Source organism: Lactuca saligna, chromosome 4 (genome assembly GCF_052625555.1).
Source record: "Lactuca saligna cultivar CGN05327 chromosome 4, ASM5262555v1, whole genome shotgun sequence".
NCBI lineage: Eukaryota > Viridiplantae > Streptophyta > Magnoliopsida > Asterales > Asteraceae > Lactuca > Lactuca saligna.
In genome coordinates this window covers 188,016,604-188,032,616 of record NC_136420.1, presented here as the reverse complement: position 1 = coordinate 188,032,616, position 16,013 = coordinate 188,016,604, and the positions used below count along the sequence as shown (strand labels likewise).

At 36.7% G+C, this 16,013-nt stretch overlaps 1 long non-coding RNA gene across 1 annotated transcript; it reads left to right on the top strand.

The window, feature by feature from the left end:
• Nucleotides 1-9,956: 9,956 nt before the first annotated feature.
• On the top strand, nt 9,957-10,477 carry LOC145038977 (uncharacterized). The gene is made up of 2 exons (XR_013679664.1): nt 9,957-10,170; nt 10,272-10,477. It is a non-coding gene; the product is annotated as an uncharacterized LOC145038977 (long non-coding RNA).
• The last annotated feature ends 5,536 nt before the right edge of the window (nt 10,478-16,013 follow it).

The window sequence follows — 16,013 nt, the reverse complement described above, 5'->3', positions numbered from 1 at the left end:
CATTCTGGGGTGTCGACTACCCGTGCGGCCATTATGGGGTGTCGTCCTACCCGTGTCGAGCCATTCTGGGGCGCTGACCTACCCATGTCGAGATATTCTGGGGTGCTGACTACCCTTCGGTCCTAACAACCGAACATCGGGGACTATTTCACCCCTACTACTACCATCACATATATCATAACACAAACATAATATCAGACATATCTAGGGTGTCTGACTACCCTTCGGTCCTAACAACCGAACCTTGGGGACTATTTCACCCCTACTACTACCATCACATATATCATAACACAAAAATAATATCAGACATATCTGGGGTGTCTGACTACCCTTCGGTCCTAACAACCGAACTCTACTACTATCACATACAACATATCATGCTAGCATATAACATATCAAGTAGTAGAAAACCTAGATGATATCATAAAGATAATCATCTATCATACATCTCCTACTGGTGGGCCGACATTGTGGCCTTAGACCCACCGGTACTGGAAGGCAACTCACCTCGCACTGCTGAAGTCCCGTAAACACAATCCCACACTTGTTGAAGTCCCGCAAACTCAACCCCAACTGTTGGATGACAAATTCCCAAATTGTCAACACCAAAACAACACCCAATTAGTAATTGGGTCCCAACACATAGCCATAATACATACTTGGATAATTACTTCATTACCCCGGGCTTGGCTTATATAAGACCAAGTCCCAATCCACAGGCCCAAAGCGAACTAGGAATTAAAGCCCAACATATGGCCCAATTTTCCAAATTGGGCCCAGGCCTATATGTGGTCTTATGGCCCAACATTATATAATCATTAAGGCCCAACTATGGTCCATTTATGGCCCAATTTTCTAAATTGGGCCCAACCCCTTACATGGGACTTACCCTTAGTCCATATAATTATTCCTGGATGGCCCATTAATAATCCAATCATCAAGGCCTAATAGAAAGGCCCAACAATAAACCCAAGTGAAGTTAGGGTTTCACATAAAATGTCGATTAGGGTTAAGTTTCCTACTCAACCCATTAAGGAATTATTCCTCTAAGGACTTAATCCATTAAGTCCAATATTACTTAGATTAATTTCTTGATGATGATTTTTATTTAATATCTCCAGTTATTAAATAATTCCCATGTGTCCCGATTAATTCCTCAAATTAGGGTTTTATTGGCATTGCAGTTCTTCCGTCCCAAATGTTAGCCCATTTATCAATTTATTGGGCTTTTAGGTCCATTAGGGCTTTATTGGGCCTACTAAGCCCACTAGAATGTCATTAAGCCCATTAAGGCTTTATTGGGTCAATTAGAGTCCATTAGACTCATTAGGGTTCTCACTAAGCCCATTTGGCTACATTGGGCCCATTTAGCCTAATAAGGCCCATTAGGGTTTCAAGCACCCCAAACGAATCACACTTGACGAGGCAACACACACCGCCACCCGACACGGCGGTCGGTGGTGGCTGGAGGCGGCAGCCACCACCCTAAGGTGGTGGTTTTCAATTCCTTTTATTATTCAAATTTCAGATTACATTTTACAAGGCTAATAATCGAAGTAAACACACAAAATCACTATGATAGATGGTGTTTCAAGGCGGCAGCCACCACCTCACGGTGGTGGCGGTGGTTGTTCTTGATATTCCAGCCTAACCAGCCACTCACGGCGCACACACACAAAAAACACACACGCGCACATTGAAGAGTGGTTCACGCACTAGCTACCCACCTGGTGGCTCCCGGCGGTGACAATAGCGAATCTGAGATGGCAGCCATAATTAATCAACCTGTGGACGGTAGTAGCCACCATGGCCAGCTGCCATGGTGGTTCTTCACAACCCTACTCGACTGACAGTCCACACACACGAACACAACGACATTTTGAGATGGCAAATGGTGACCAGAGCAACAAAACGTGCCAAATGGCGGTGACAGCGGTGCTCACGGCGGCATTTGCGATCGCTAGAGCAGCGACTCGAGCCACGCTTGCAGCGGTAACAACGACGAAGCCACCGGTGGTGTTTAGTGACGGTGGCGCAGCCCAACGGGGATCGAATCAAAAGAAAGAGAAGGAGAGAAAGAGAAGCATTCGGGAAATAGCAACAACAGCCACAGTCTCGTCCTTCATGCTTGTTGCCGGAGTCATTCGATCGGTGGTTAGCTATATCGACGGAGGAGGGAACGGCCGCTGGAGATGAGAGAGGTATAAGGTGGTAGAGGTTTGGCGGCTACAATGCGTTTCCAGGGTTAGGGCAATCGGAGATGTAGGTTCATATATCCCGCTCCTAACAAACTTCCATCCATATTAACAACATTAGTCCCTCCTTTCCTCATTTCTTTCAAATTAAGGCCGATATTTACCATGTAAACCCTCATAATCATAATAATTACCCTTTGAACCCTCACCATTAAAATCCCTTACAACTTAGGTACACAATTTACCAAACAGTGCCCCAATGTCTCAATTATAACATATTCAGCCCCCCACCTCATTTCTTTTTAAATTAATTCCCGATAATTACCACGGAGCCCATGTCTTCATAATTATTTATAAATGAGTCCCGAACTCACACTTTTAACCCCCAACTTCTAAAAATGTGCAATTAACTCCTCGAACCCAACACCCTGCATATATAATTATTTATTTTAGGCTACCATTCATTCATTCATTTATTTATTTAACTAATAAATAAACGGGTGTTACAGGTCCTACCGGTGTGGAGGTCACGTAACGTTTTGGGGTTTTAGAATTAAATCAGTGAAGTGCTAGTTTTTTTGTATTATAAAAGTTTATGGATCGATAATCCGATCCCCATCAAGACGTATGGGTCTTGCTATGATTGGGTTTTGATGGTAGCATTGGAAGGTCATCGTGTTGATGAGTCAATCTTTTTCATCAAAGCAGGGTTCAAGAGGAATTAGCTGGATCGTCTGGTTGCCAGGAAGGTGGTAAGGAGTGATTTCGAGAACCAAATCTAATTTAAGTGGGGGAGAGTTATAACACTCTATTTCGAATTGTTTCATAATTTGGTTTGCAACCTGAGGATCAATTATCATAAGGCATTGGACCTTGGGAAAAGAGAGGTTTAGAGTTATTTGGTTGTGGATAATGTAGGTTATGGGTACTGAGGGTTCGGTTTGTGCTTTGGAGCCTAAGGGTATAATGGTAAAAGTGATGGTCTAGGTCTTTCATGAATTAAGAATTTTAGTTCGAGGAGTTTTAACTTAAAATTAATTAGATAGGGTTGTGAATCTACTCAATACCTTTCCGTGGATATAAAGATCATCGAAAATGGAGTTGGGACGCAAAAGTTATGGCCCTCGGAAGATATATTGGTTAGGGGCTTGCCGAGTACGTGGGGGTACAAGGGATGTACGTTGGGTGTACTTGGCTGGAGTAATCACGAAGGATCCTTTGTGTATGATGGGCGTACGCAAATCAATATTAAACCCTAATTTAGGGTCTTGGACCCTATTTAAAGGCCTTAACTTATCCTCAAAACTTCTTATCTTCAACCTCCATCCCATTTAACCCTAAACTCGAAACCCTAGCTTGTTCTTGAGCTTTTCTGGTTAACTTTTGGTGTTTTTGTACACTTTGAAGAAGAAGGAGCTTGGTGTTTAAGCATTGGTTAGAGTGGAGCTCCTAGATCCAAAGTCTTCATCAATTTTGCTACTATTTAAAGGTATAAAGCTTCTATCTTGATGACTCTATGTGTTAGATCTAGTCTAGGGCTTGTTTTGGGTTTATTATGGTCCCTTGAGTCACCCTTGTGAGTATGAGCTACTCCATGAGCTTAAATGTTATATCTTATCATTTTTAATGATATTAGTGCATAAAATGCCATCTTAATGGGTTTGGATCAACTATGTAAGATTTGGTGTTTATGTTATGGACTTAGATGGATAAAAACGGGTATTGGATCCCATTAAGACATGCAAAGGAGTAAAGTTGGCAACTTTATGGATTAATACCTTATTAAAGGTTAGATCCGATTTTGGACATTTTGCTATTAAGCATTAAGTGCAAATTATAAGTTTTGGTCATCTGGTGAGTACGTTGGATGTACGTATGCGTACACTCAATGTAATACATGAATTCCCCATTTCAAGCTTTGTCGAGTTGTACGGTACATAGAAGCAGGCTATAAGTGGGGCATACCCAAGTGGTACACTGAGCGTACTTAGCTAGGAGTCATTTGGGCTTTTTATTTTGGGCCACTTTTGGACTCTAGGGTTTTGGGCTCTTGTTGGGCCACCAATATTGCTGAGATGGGCGATTTTTAGGCCTTGGTCCTTTATAGAATTTGGCCTATATTGGCTCTTGAGTGTCTTTTGGATTTGGTTCATCATTGGTTTTTAAGTGCCATTGAGTTTAGGCTACGGTTAATTGGGCCAATTGAGGGGAAGGGTAAAATGGTCCTTTACCCTAGGAGTTGATTTTAGTAAGTTAAAGTCCTGAATATGGTTTATGACTCAATTTTTAAATATTTGTTGTATTTGGTTAGTTAGCACAGGGATTCTCCAATCCAGTAGCCCGAGCATCTATTTGATCTTCAGCGGACTTAGGTAAGTTTGCTCGCTATATTGTAGGACACTAAGGATTGTATGTGCTTGTAGTCTTTGTGACTGCTTCTGTATGTAGTGTATGCCTGTGTGCCTGTTTGCTATATGTATGTGGGTTGAAATAGACCCGAGGGTGAAATACACCTGGTACAACCTTGTACTTGTTGGGTTTTAAGCACTATAACACTCCTATGGTGCACATGCAACCCTAAATGGTTTGGATCTATGTTTTCTCTAATTATACATGCAATAAAATTTCCAAAGCATGAAGCCTACATCTAGCATACAGGTTGGTACATGAATAATAAAACTAGTTAGAATAATACCTCTTTATTGTAGCTTTGTAGTTTTGGCCTTTCAAGAGCTTAGCACCTCAAGTGTGATGCCTCAAATGGTTCACAAACACCATGAACAAAGGAGGACTTTTGAGATAGATTATGGAGCATACAAAATCGGTTATATGAACTCTTAAAACATATAGGTAGCCATTTTGGCTAAGGGGCAACATTTATATAGTGTAGGATTCCAAGAGTCATGGGTAAACCCTAATCCATACACTTAGGTTATGATCCATATCTCATGTAGGTTAACACTTACGGATACTTTCATAAACTTAGCCCAACATGGATCAATAACCTAAACACTGTGTATCACTGATTTACAAAATCAGTCCCCGTTAATTTAATTACTCTATTTTGATCACTAAATTAATTCCAAATTAATTCTTGATCAATACTAATTAAATAACATGATTTCAAATTAATATATTATACTTGTAATATATTAATAAATCATAAATAACCTCTTTCTCGAATATCCATCCTATCAAATTGTTCTGGTAAAGGCAACCCAAATAGACCATGGTACTCGCAGGTCAAGTACATACCAATTATAGTTATGGGCTTAGACACCTAATCTAACAGTACTGAGATATGAGTTGAAATGACTCGATACAGCCTTGGGCTGACACATGTACTGAAATAGACTCGGGGGTGAAATAGACCCAATACAGCTTTAAGCTGACATATATTTATGGTATGCGGTATTTTGGGGGAACTCACTAAGCTTTGTGCTTACGGTTTTTGTTTATGGTTTTAGGTATTTCCAGTGCGAAAGAGAAGGTCCCAACATGATCACAGCACATGCAATAATGTTTCCGCAACTTTATGATATTGGGATTATACTATGATAATTATTTTTTCTATGATATACTTTTGAGTAATTGTAAAGGATTAATTGTAACATCCCGACTCTCAGGTATGAATTTTATTACTTTAAAGACAAATTATTCTTTGGAACTCGACGAGTTGATAGACTCAGACTCGACGTGTTGGAAGCTCTCAACTCGATGAGTTGTTTAGAAAGACTCGATGACTTGACGGTTGTTTATGAAACCCCAATTTGTAGGGTTTTTCACCCTATTTAAAGAACTTATCAGTCATTTGTGGCCTCCCTCATCGTCCCCTCGGTCCAGAGAAAACCCTACTCGCGCCCATTTCCCCATTTTGTGTGTGTGTGAGCTTAAAGAGTATTCTTTGGTGCTTTTCTTTAAGGAGCTTGAGGTTAGTGGTGCAAGGTTGAAGGGAGAAGCTTTAGATATGGGATTTTCAGTGTTGTTGCAACTACTTGGAGGTATAAAGTTATTATCTTGATCATCCCTTCTCCTAGATCTTTTCTTTTAGAAGTTATGGCCATTATTAGCTTATTTTGGGACCATTCTTGGATTTAAGCATGTATTGAAGCCATCGTTTCAGATCTGGACATCTCATTGTCTTTATAAACTTAAAGTTGCCAACTTTATCAAGTATTGGCCCTCCTTCATGCCCTAGGTATCTTGATAAGCCTTATTTGAGTGTTTTATCCCCTTTGATTCCATGCATGGATGTAAAGTTAACAACTTTATGTGGTATCCTAGTCTTAGGGGACCAGATCTATAGTTTGGAGCTTTGGTTTCGCTTAGGAGTGTCTCAATGCATTAAGGCTAGGAAAACTCAACGAGTTGCTCTGCCAACTCGACGAGTGGGATCGGGTTTCCCCGTCTTCTGGATACTGAGCGAACTCATCGAGTTGATAAGATACTCGACAAGTTGGCTAGCGTTTCTCCTGGTTTTCTGAACACTGAAGGAACTCGACGAGTTGCTAGATGCACTCGATGAGTTGGGTCAACATTGACCGATGACCTCGACTGTTGACCGTTGACTTTGACCATGGTTGAGCAAGTTTGACTTTGAGGGTATTTTTAGGAATTCGAGATTTTGATGGAGTTAGTCACATGGTTGTTGTAGGTGTTTGAGTTCGGATCTACGATTCGAGGGTTGGATCATGCCAGTCAATGCCACTTGTGAGGTGAGTTTTCCTCACTATACTTAGGGGTCGAAGGCACCAAGGCCGACTCATTAGATTGATATCCTAGTAGTTATTGATATGTTGAGTATGAGTTAGATATGCATGCTAGTTTGATATGCTAGTCTAGTAGATCTATAGGACCACCTGTGATACTGTCTGATTATCTGCATGTGTATTATCTGTTACATGTCGACATGTTGTGTGGGTTGGGTTGAGGTTGTATTACTCCGTGCGGTAGACAACAAACCCTAGAGTATGCCAGATATAAGCTGAGGGACAGGGAGGGCATGCCAAACTCATACCGAGGACTCCTGAGCATTCCAGATACGAGTTGAGGGCCGGGTAGGGCATGCTAGACTCGTACTTTGGGCTAATCCTTTGTATTCTAACCCAAGGGCTGAGGGAGCAAGCCAAATATAAGTTGTCGGCCCGATAGCAAGGCAGACTTATGTTGTGGGCTTGTGAGCAATCCATACATGAGTTGTGGGCCCGATAGGCAAGCCAGACTCATGATGTGGGCTCAAGGGTAATCCAGTCTGTATAACTGTGGACCCATTACATGATGTTGTTATGTGTGCTATTTGTTATGTATCGTTATTTTGGGGGAACTCACTAAGCTTCTGGCTTACAGTTGTGGATTTTGTTTAAGTCGCGGGAAGGCGAAGTCTTGATCGTGCACCTCCTCACATTTTATGTCATGACTTCTAGGATTCTCTGATGTTATATTATTTTGAAAACAATTTGTAAACAATGAATGGTTTTTGTGATGTTTAAAAAGTTTAAATTTTTCATGAATTTTACAGATATTACATTAATGATGTTTATGGTTGAATTAAAAATGAAAATTTTACCTTATAAAATCTGGGATGTTACATATAGAAAAAGATTTGATATTTTGGAAGGGTGTTTTCTAATGTTTTTGGGAATCTAGACTTAGGAGTTAGGTTGTTTTCATTACTTAATTTCATTCCCTAGTCGAATTCCAGTATTACTTAATAGGCTTTCCAAACCTAACATACTATTTTGACATGTACTCACCGATAAAGAAGCATCTTAGAGTTAGCATGGCAAGATATGAATAAGGCTATATAGCTTGTATGGTTTATTTAAACTTTTGTTATGATATTGGATTGTAAACGCCTTCATATTTCAAAATTATTTGACTTTTAGATTTTAATTTGTTAAATGAACGTTTGTGACCAAATTTCTATAATTAAACTTTTATAAAGATTAAAAATGGTTTTTAATAAATTATCTTTTCTTTTAGCACGTACAAGGGGTGTTTCAGTTTGATATTGAGCTTTGGTTTAAGTGAAATATATACTTAGGTTAGTGTTTGGACCTAAACTCTAAGCTCAAGTAGAAAACTTAAAGCCTAAGACTTGCAGATTGAATATGCCTTGAGATTCAATCCTAACATTCCATTCTTGCATTCCTTATGATAGAAAGATTAATCCTTAATACACAACATTATGTGGTGATGAAATAAATAATTGATTAATTAATGTTAAAATCTTTAAAACTAGCATTGGTTACACTTATGCCTTGATTTAAGGGAATTGGGTGCTAGGATTAGTGTTTAGACTTAATCTACAACTGCTTTATATGTTCTTGAAAACTTTAACGTAATTGACCTTAATTTGGAAAGGAAGATTTTATATGTTTAGGTTTCTAAATGTTTAATTACAATATAAGAACTTGCATGTAATCTCTCAAGATGATAAGAACTAGAAACTAAACTCCAAAAGCAAGAAAGAATAATGAACAAAATAAGTATAACCCATACAACCATATTGGATGAGATTTAAACCTGATAGACTGAAATGATGTGACTACAAGCTTAAAGAGTAACAATAGAATAATTGGTATCAAGGTGAACCTATGAGAAGTAAAGAGTGAAATGAAAGTCCAAAAGAAAAAAGGGTAATGGTTAAAGATTTTGTTTAGTTAAAGGATGTTTTAGGATAAATTTCGATCGTCGTTTCTCAAAAGGCTCTCATTCTTGTTATTTTGTTTAAGTATGCTTCTTTTAGCGACGTCCTCAAAGTACAAATTTACAATTTGAATGAATCCGTTGTTACCTAATACTTAAGTATTGTTGGTGTTTTAGTTTATGATGTAAATGATTCGCTCATTTTCAGTTTCTTATTCTTTTGAAAAACTTTTGATTCATCATATGTGATTCGAGTGATACAACTTACGTGTCCTTGTGATACCATTATAAATTTTATTCTTAAATAAAACAATCCTGTACAATTTGCTGACTTTTAAGAGTATATAAAGAATGAAAGTGGTATAAATTGATCATCATGAATCAATATCCAGTATCCACTACCTAGTGACGATCTCTTTGAAGTCCACCAAATAAGAATAATAATGTAGTTTAAAAATATATATATATATATATATATATATATATATATATATATATATATATATATATATTAAAACTAACAATCAAATGTTTTTAACTTATGAAACATTTTCCAATGGAAAGACTTTAACCACCATTATGAGAACAATCTTATAAAGTAATACTCAAGGATTTGAATATCCAAATAAGGATTATAAATTGGAATAAAGAATTTCTATGAGTTATTCAAGTTATTCGGTAACTCAAAATAATAAAAAATTAACTAAAATCAAACCGGATAAAATTTTATTTATTTGACTAATCGATCCAAAAAATCAAATAACTTAAACCCAATAAGTTGATCCGTACACAACAATTTCTCTTCATACACAACAATTGGTACTTTAAAATGTTGTATTGTACAACTATATAATGCATGAATTGTTATGTATGACAAAACACTATTGTGTACGAATTATTTCCCAAACTTATTGGTTGAGTGGGTGTACGGTTTCGTTTTTATGACATAAGCACGTAACTTTTGTAAAGCTCAAGGAGTATTAATGCAGATTAATTTCTCAAAATTAAAAATAACTCCATTTCCCGTTAGTCGTTGAAAGTGGATGTTTTTTTTTTTTCAAAGGTCCATAGAAGTCCAACATACACGGATTAAATTTTCGAAAATCCCTTTATATTCGTAGACGCTATGAACAAACTTCGTACGAAATTCTCTGATACATTCATTCGATTCTACGTCCTTTAATCTGCAGCATTATCTCTCCTCCTCTCTCTCTTTACGATCATGTCATCAATTGCGTTGATTATTATTGGATTTGCAATTTTCACCGGTGTGAAGATTGCTATATTCTGCGCATTTACATATCTTCGCTGAATCCATTAAAATGAGGTGATATATTTGTTCTTTCAGCTTATTATATATGTTATATGAATGGAACTAGTAAGCTTTATATGAATAGTTATGATGTACGTTATTCAATTTTGTTGCAGACGATGGGCAAAGGCAATATCGGGTGTTTTCGTTTTAAATTTGTTGTTTATAGATAGAGCTTGAGCCTGGTTCGTTTTCCAAATTCATCTTTGAATAAACATGTTAAATACTAGAGCTCTTAATTGTAGAAATTCTGTAGGATTGAAAAGTTGACATTTGTAACAAAATGTATTGCCAATAATATTAGCTATGGATGTTGATTTTATTTTTTATTTGTTGCATATTATGGTGAAATGACTTGAGATATTCTACATAATTTATCACTATTGATGTTATCAAGAAACAAGTGATATTTGTGATCCTAAATTGCTTCCATCCCTAAAATTACCACGAAGTCCTATGCTCAAAACTCATGGATACATAATTACATACCATGCATCCACTATTAAGTTTGTCGTGATTATGAATAAATTAGTTGTATATTTATTGTTTTTTTAATGATAATTTTATAATTGTTGTTTAATATTTGAATCTATATTTACGTTTGTTGATCTATGTATAATTAAATTTTCTAACCTAAAAGTAGTTATAAAAACATTCGTGGCTTTAGTTATAAAACGTAAATATGAATAATTTTCTAAATATCTAAAAAAATAATGCTCTAATGAGCTTGTCATGGTTCCAAAGCTTATATTTGCCGTCGAACTTTGGAAAAATATTGTATTAAGTCATATGTATATATAAAAATGAATAATATTATAGAATATATATATATATATATATATATATATATATATATATATATAATTATTAATTATATACAAAATTACCGTTTTAAATCACATCTTATAAAAAATATGACTCAAAAACTTGATGTTTGGTATTGTTGTCAAGTTATAGAACCTTAAAAAAAATTGAAGGGAGAGAATATTATTTGTTATTATTTATAGTAGACAAAATTTCATGATTGGTCTTTGTAGTTTATAAAAAATGAAAGTTTAAGGACAAAATTAGGCAACATCACACTGCTGATCTTTGTGGTTTCATTTTGTCACATGGTTGACCATTCGGGTGTCAAACTTTTGAACTATTTTCTTTTTTAAATGATGAAATTACCGTTGGATTAAATCTGAAAAAACAGAAACACTAAAAGAACCATTGCTATAATTTATTCATTTATATTATATTATTTTAGAACAACATAAATTTTTTATTATACCAAGTAAAGCAAACAAAGAGATTGAAATGTCGATTACAAATTTAAAGCTCAATAATATTTTCTCAATCCAAAAACAATCATCTAATTATCTAACAAAATTCAAGAAAAAAGTTGACAAAAAAAAACTTTTCAACCTTAAGCAAAAAGGTCAACGACACCCATTCTTGAAATGGCATTGAGCCCATACATCAACAACTGGACAGCTTGGTAGGTAACATTTAAGGAGAGGCTTCACGAAAAACTTGTTTTTTTTAAAACAATACAAATATATATTAAACTATTCATAAATTATTCTCACTTATATCTACGGTGGGACTTAAACCATCAACATCAAGAAATGATAACAAAAAATGAGGACAACATCAAATAGCACTAGGCTAAAAGCCTTTTGGTCTCTAAAACTTGTCAGTTTTGTTAATTGAAACCAAACTTTTGACAACAACCAATTAGCTTAGGAAAGAATCAATAACCAAATCTTAGCTTATTTAAAACACGAGTTATAGCAAGTTAGCAACCAAGTTACAACATCCATAACTTAAGTCTAAATAGCACCTAGGTTTAACCCATTTGAGATCAGGAGACTAGCAACTAACTTTTCCCCATTAGATTAATCAAATTTTAAAAATCATGCTCGTGGACTTCAATTAAGCTTGAGTATTTCGGATTAATAAGAGTACTACAACGTCTTGAGGAAGATATAGGGAACAACACCAAAATATGAATGCTCTCGCGGAAAGTAGCAATAAATTTGTATGTGTATTGCGAATTTGGTTGGATATAACATACCATCAGGTCTAAATAGGAACCAAAACACAAATATTCATCATAATGGAATTCCTTGAATGAATGGATATCAATCACACTATCAAAGAACAATCGACTTCAATTGAGCTCGAGTATTCACACTAAAGGAAAGATCTTTTATTCCATAGATTCAATTAATCGTGAGCATTTTGTAACATCCTGTTTCGGATCTTCCATGAATTAGGGTTCGTGGGCTACAACCTGGGCATGGGAAGCTTCAGGGTTGCGACGAGTTGCTAGAAACGTAGTGTAACGCCCGTAGATTCGGGCTAGTCAATTTAGAGATAATAAGAGTCGAAAACGGCTTTTCGACAAAAGATTATTTAGAATACGTAATCTTAAACAAGTTTTAGAATATGTCTCAAGGGTTCCGTACATATAAAGAACGTCGAAATCCGAGTTATAACGAAAAAATTATGTCCCATCGAAATTTTACGACAAAATCGGTACAGCACCGGAAGACGTAAAAAGTGAATTTACGATAAAAGAATTTTTAGCCTTATTGATCTAAACCAAAGTTATAGTATATGTTAAACCAAGAACATCCATAAAAAGAACGCCCAAATCTGACTTCGTATGAGGAAGTTATGATTTTTCTAAGATTCGGTTTACCAGTGCACGGCCCGAAACTCGAATTTTAGTTCGAGCGGTTTTTGGCTTACACGACCTAAATAAGAGTTGAAGATCTCATTAATAGGAACTGAACGGTAAAAATACAAACGAAAACGGAGTCTGTATGAAGGAATTACGAATTCTTCGCGGTCATTTAACAGTCTAAACTCCTCCTACTGTTAAATTTAAAATCGGCCGAAAATTAGCCGGCGCAATCTAAATGAAAGTTGTAGATCTTTATTTTACCTACGCGTGGATATAAAAACGTCAAAAACGGAGCTCTTATGCGAGAGTTATGATTTTTCTAAGTCGGGAGGCTGATACACGATATTGGGTAACGTGGCACCACTAGAATTGGACATGTGGCACCACCAGAAGGCTGCCACATGCACCAACTCGGCGAGTTTTTGGTCAAAACTCAACGAGTCCATTAGAAATTTCAACTTTCTCTCTCTACACTCTCTTTCTCTCTAAGCTCCATTAATCCCCCTAAAGTCTAGGTAAACCCCTTAGCACCCGAAGGAAGCCCCGTGGCTCCCGGAATCCTGAGAAGAGAGCCTTTCGGCTCGGGAACGTTGCTCCAACGAAGCCCGGTTTTCGAGAAAACCCACTGTAAGTGAGCTTTGCCTACCCTATCTTTAGTATAGCTTATGTTTTAATATAATAACGTTATTAGGAACTTATAATGAGTATTTGGGCTATTATTATGAGTTATATAAGAGTGTTTCTTAATTCTTATATAATAGTAATAATATCTATACTATTAATTAGTCGCGGTTAACATTAGACTAAACTCTAGTGGTAATGATACTAGGTTTTGTCCGAAGGAAATTGTTTTAACAGTAGTGAAGTGTTGTCTGAGTACCAAGTCATCACCTTATCAAGTGAGTGCATGGTCCCTTTCATCTTACACATAGATATGAAGTATTTTATATAAACTACGTTCTATGTGTGCATATTATCTGTATACTTGCTATCTATGTTGGATGAACGATTTTATACAAGTTTTAAATGATTTAAACTGTATACGTATTTTATATCTACAAATATGTTGGGTATAACATGGGTAGATGAATGATGAGAGATAAAAGATGATACGAGTGATCATTGGCAGCTACGGACTTAGTGCCTATTGAATAAACGCTGGTAGCTATGGACTTAGTACCTGATAGATAAACGTTGGTAGCTATGGACTTAGTACCTAAACACTAGTAGCTATGGATTTAGTACCTGAGGAATGAACTTTAGCAGCTATGGAATTAGTGCTTTACGAATGATCATTGACAGCTATGGACTTAGTGCCAGTCCTATAACCCTGGAAGCAAAGGACTTCAGAATGAACGAATGCAGGATAAATGACTCTTATGGTAGACTCTTAAGAGTAAGGAAGATAATGGGGATAGGTAATTGGGTTGATTGTTTGATTGTTTAAACATAATAATTATATTATTGTGGGTTGAAAATCTTTTGTACTCACCAAGTTTCCCAACCCGACTCACTCAGTTTATTTATATCACAGGTGTTGATATGAAGTCACATTACACTGAGAGATTAACGAGATATAAATCACTAGTGATAATGAATGTAAGTTCTGTTTATGCTTATGTTTCTGTATTAACGATGACATCCCAAATGTTTTAAAATGAATAAAAATATTTTTCTTCGAAAATGTTTTGATAACGTATTTATCATGTTTTACTGGGAACAAATTCCGCAACATTTTTATTAAAAGAGGTACTCTGATTTTTATAAAGCATAAAGAAAAAAATCGGTCTTTTCTGGCCGTGAAAATGGAGATGTCACAGTTGGTATCAGAGCATTAGTTTAAGCGAACTAGGAATTTGTAGGATTTCTAGACTTAAACTTAGAATGCTAAGCGATGATTGTGAAGTTTGAGCACTAGCTTATTTTAGGAATTATGCCTAAAATGCTTTTATATGCTAAATGCTTTGTGCCTTATATGTTGTTCTTTATTCGGATCTATGGTCTGTTGCCGACCGGATCGAGAAACCTTATGTGTTTAGGATTCTAAACGTACGACTACGATATTAGAACTAGCATGTAAACGTTTCGGAGTGATAAGGATGAATTAAATTTCTATCCTAAATAAAGATCTAGATTCACCTTATTGGGTGTATAGATCAAGATGGCAAGGACCCGTAGCGGAAACGTAAATGCAAATGGGAATAGGAATCAACCCCCGGTGATTCAACAAATACATGTTGTAGTAGAAGATGTACCCGAGCCAATCACCATTGTTGGAGTAGAAGCCATGATTCAGGCTATGTTAGCTGAACAAAGGGCAGAAATGAGGCGAATGTTGAATAGGGACGGACCTACCATACCCGTAGAGCAACCAGAGCTGATTCTCGAGCAATCGGAGGAATGGAACTATAGCCGCCAAGTGAGTCAAGTTGGGACTCAAGGAGAACGAAGGAATCGCCAGGATAGGCGGATGTATAAGAGTTTTTTGGGTGCCAAGCCACCAAGTCTTTATTGAAGCCCGAAGCCGGTTGAGATTATTGGATCTCCGAGATGGAGATGTGTTTGAGAGTTGCAGCTGTAGTGAGAAACAGAAGACTGTCTTCGTAGTAAGACATCTGAAAACTGGAGTCTTGAGCTGGTGGAAGCAATTAGCAGATACGATGCCATGAGTAAAAGCCTTAAGAATGTCATGGGAAGAGTTCTTGGAATAGTTCAAAATGCAGTACTGCTTAGAGATAGATCTGATAGACCTAAACAACAAGTTTTAGAACCTGAAGAAAGGGAAGATGAGTGTTGATGAGTATGTCACCGCATTCACCGAGAGGATGAAGCTGTTTCCCTACTTGGTTCTTACTGAACTCTCCAAGATTGATAGGTTTGCTAACGGATTTCCCACAGACTTTGGCCCAATGGTCAAAATGGCAACTACTTTGAAAACTGTCGTTAGAGAAGAACGTAGAGACCCAGATAAGAGAAAAAGCCCTAGAAAGAGATAAGGCAGGAGAAAAGCGGAAGTTTGAAGGATCTTCAAGGTCGAACAAGGAGATCAAATTCTCAAAGCTTGGAGGATGAGAAAGAGGTGAAGCGAGATGATGTGATAAATGCAAGAAGAAGCATTGTGGGAAGTGCAACGAAGAAGTGACTTGTTACAAGTGTGGAAGGACTGGTCATTATTCCAAGG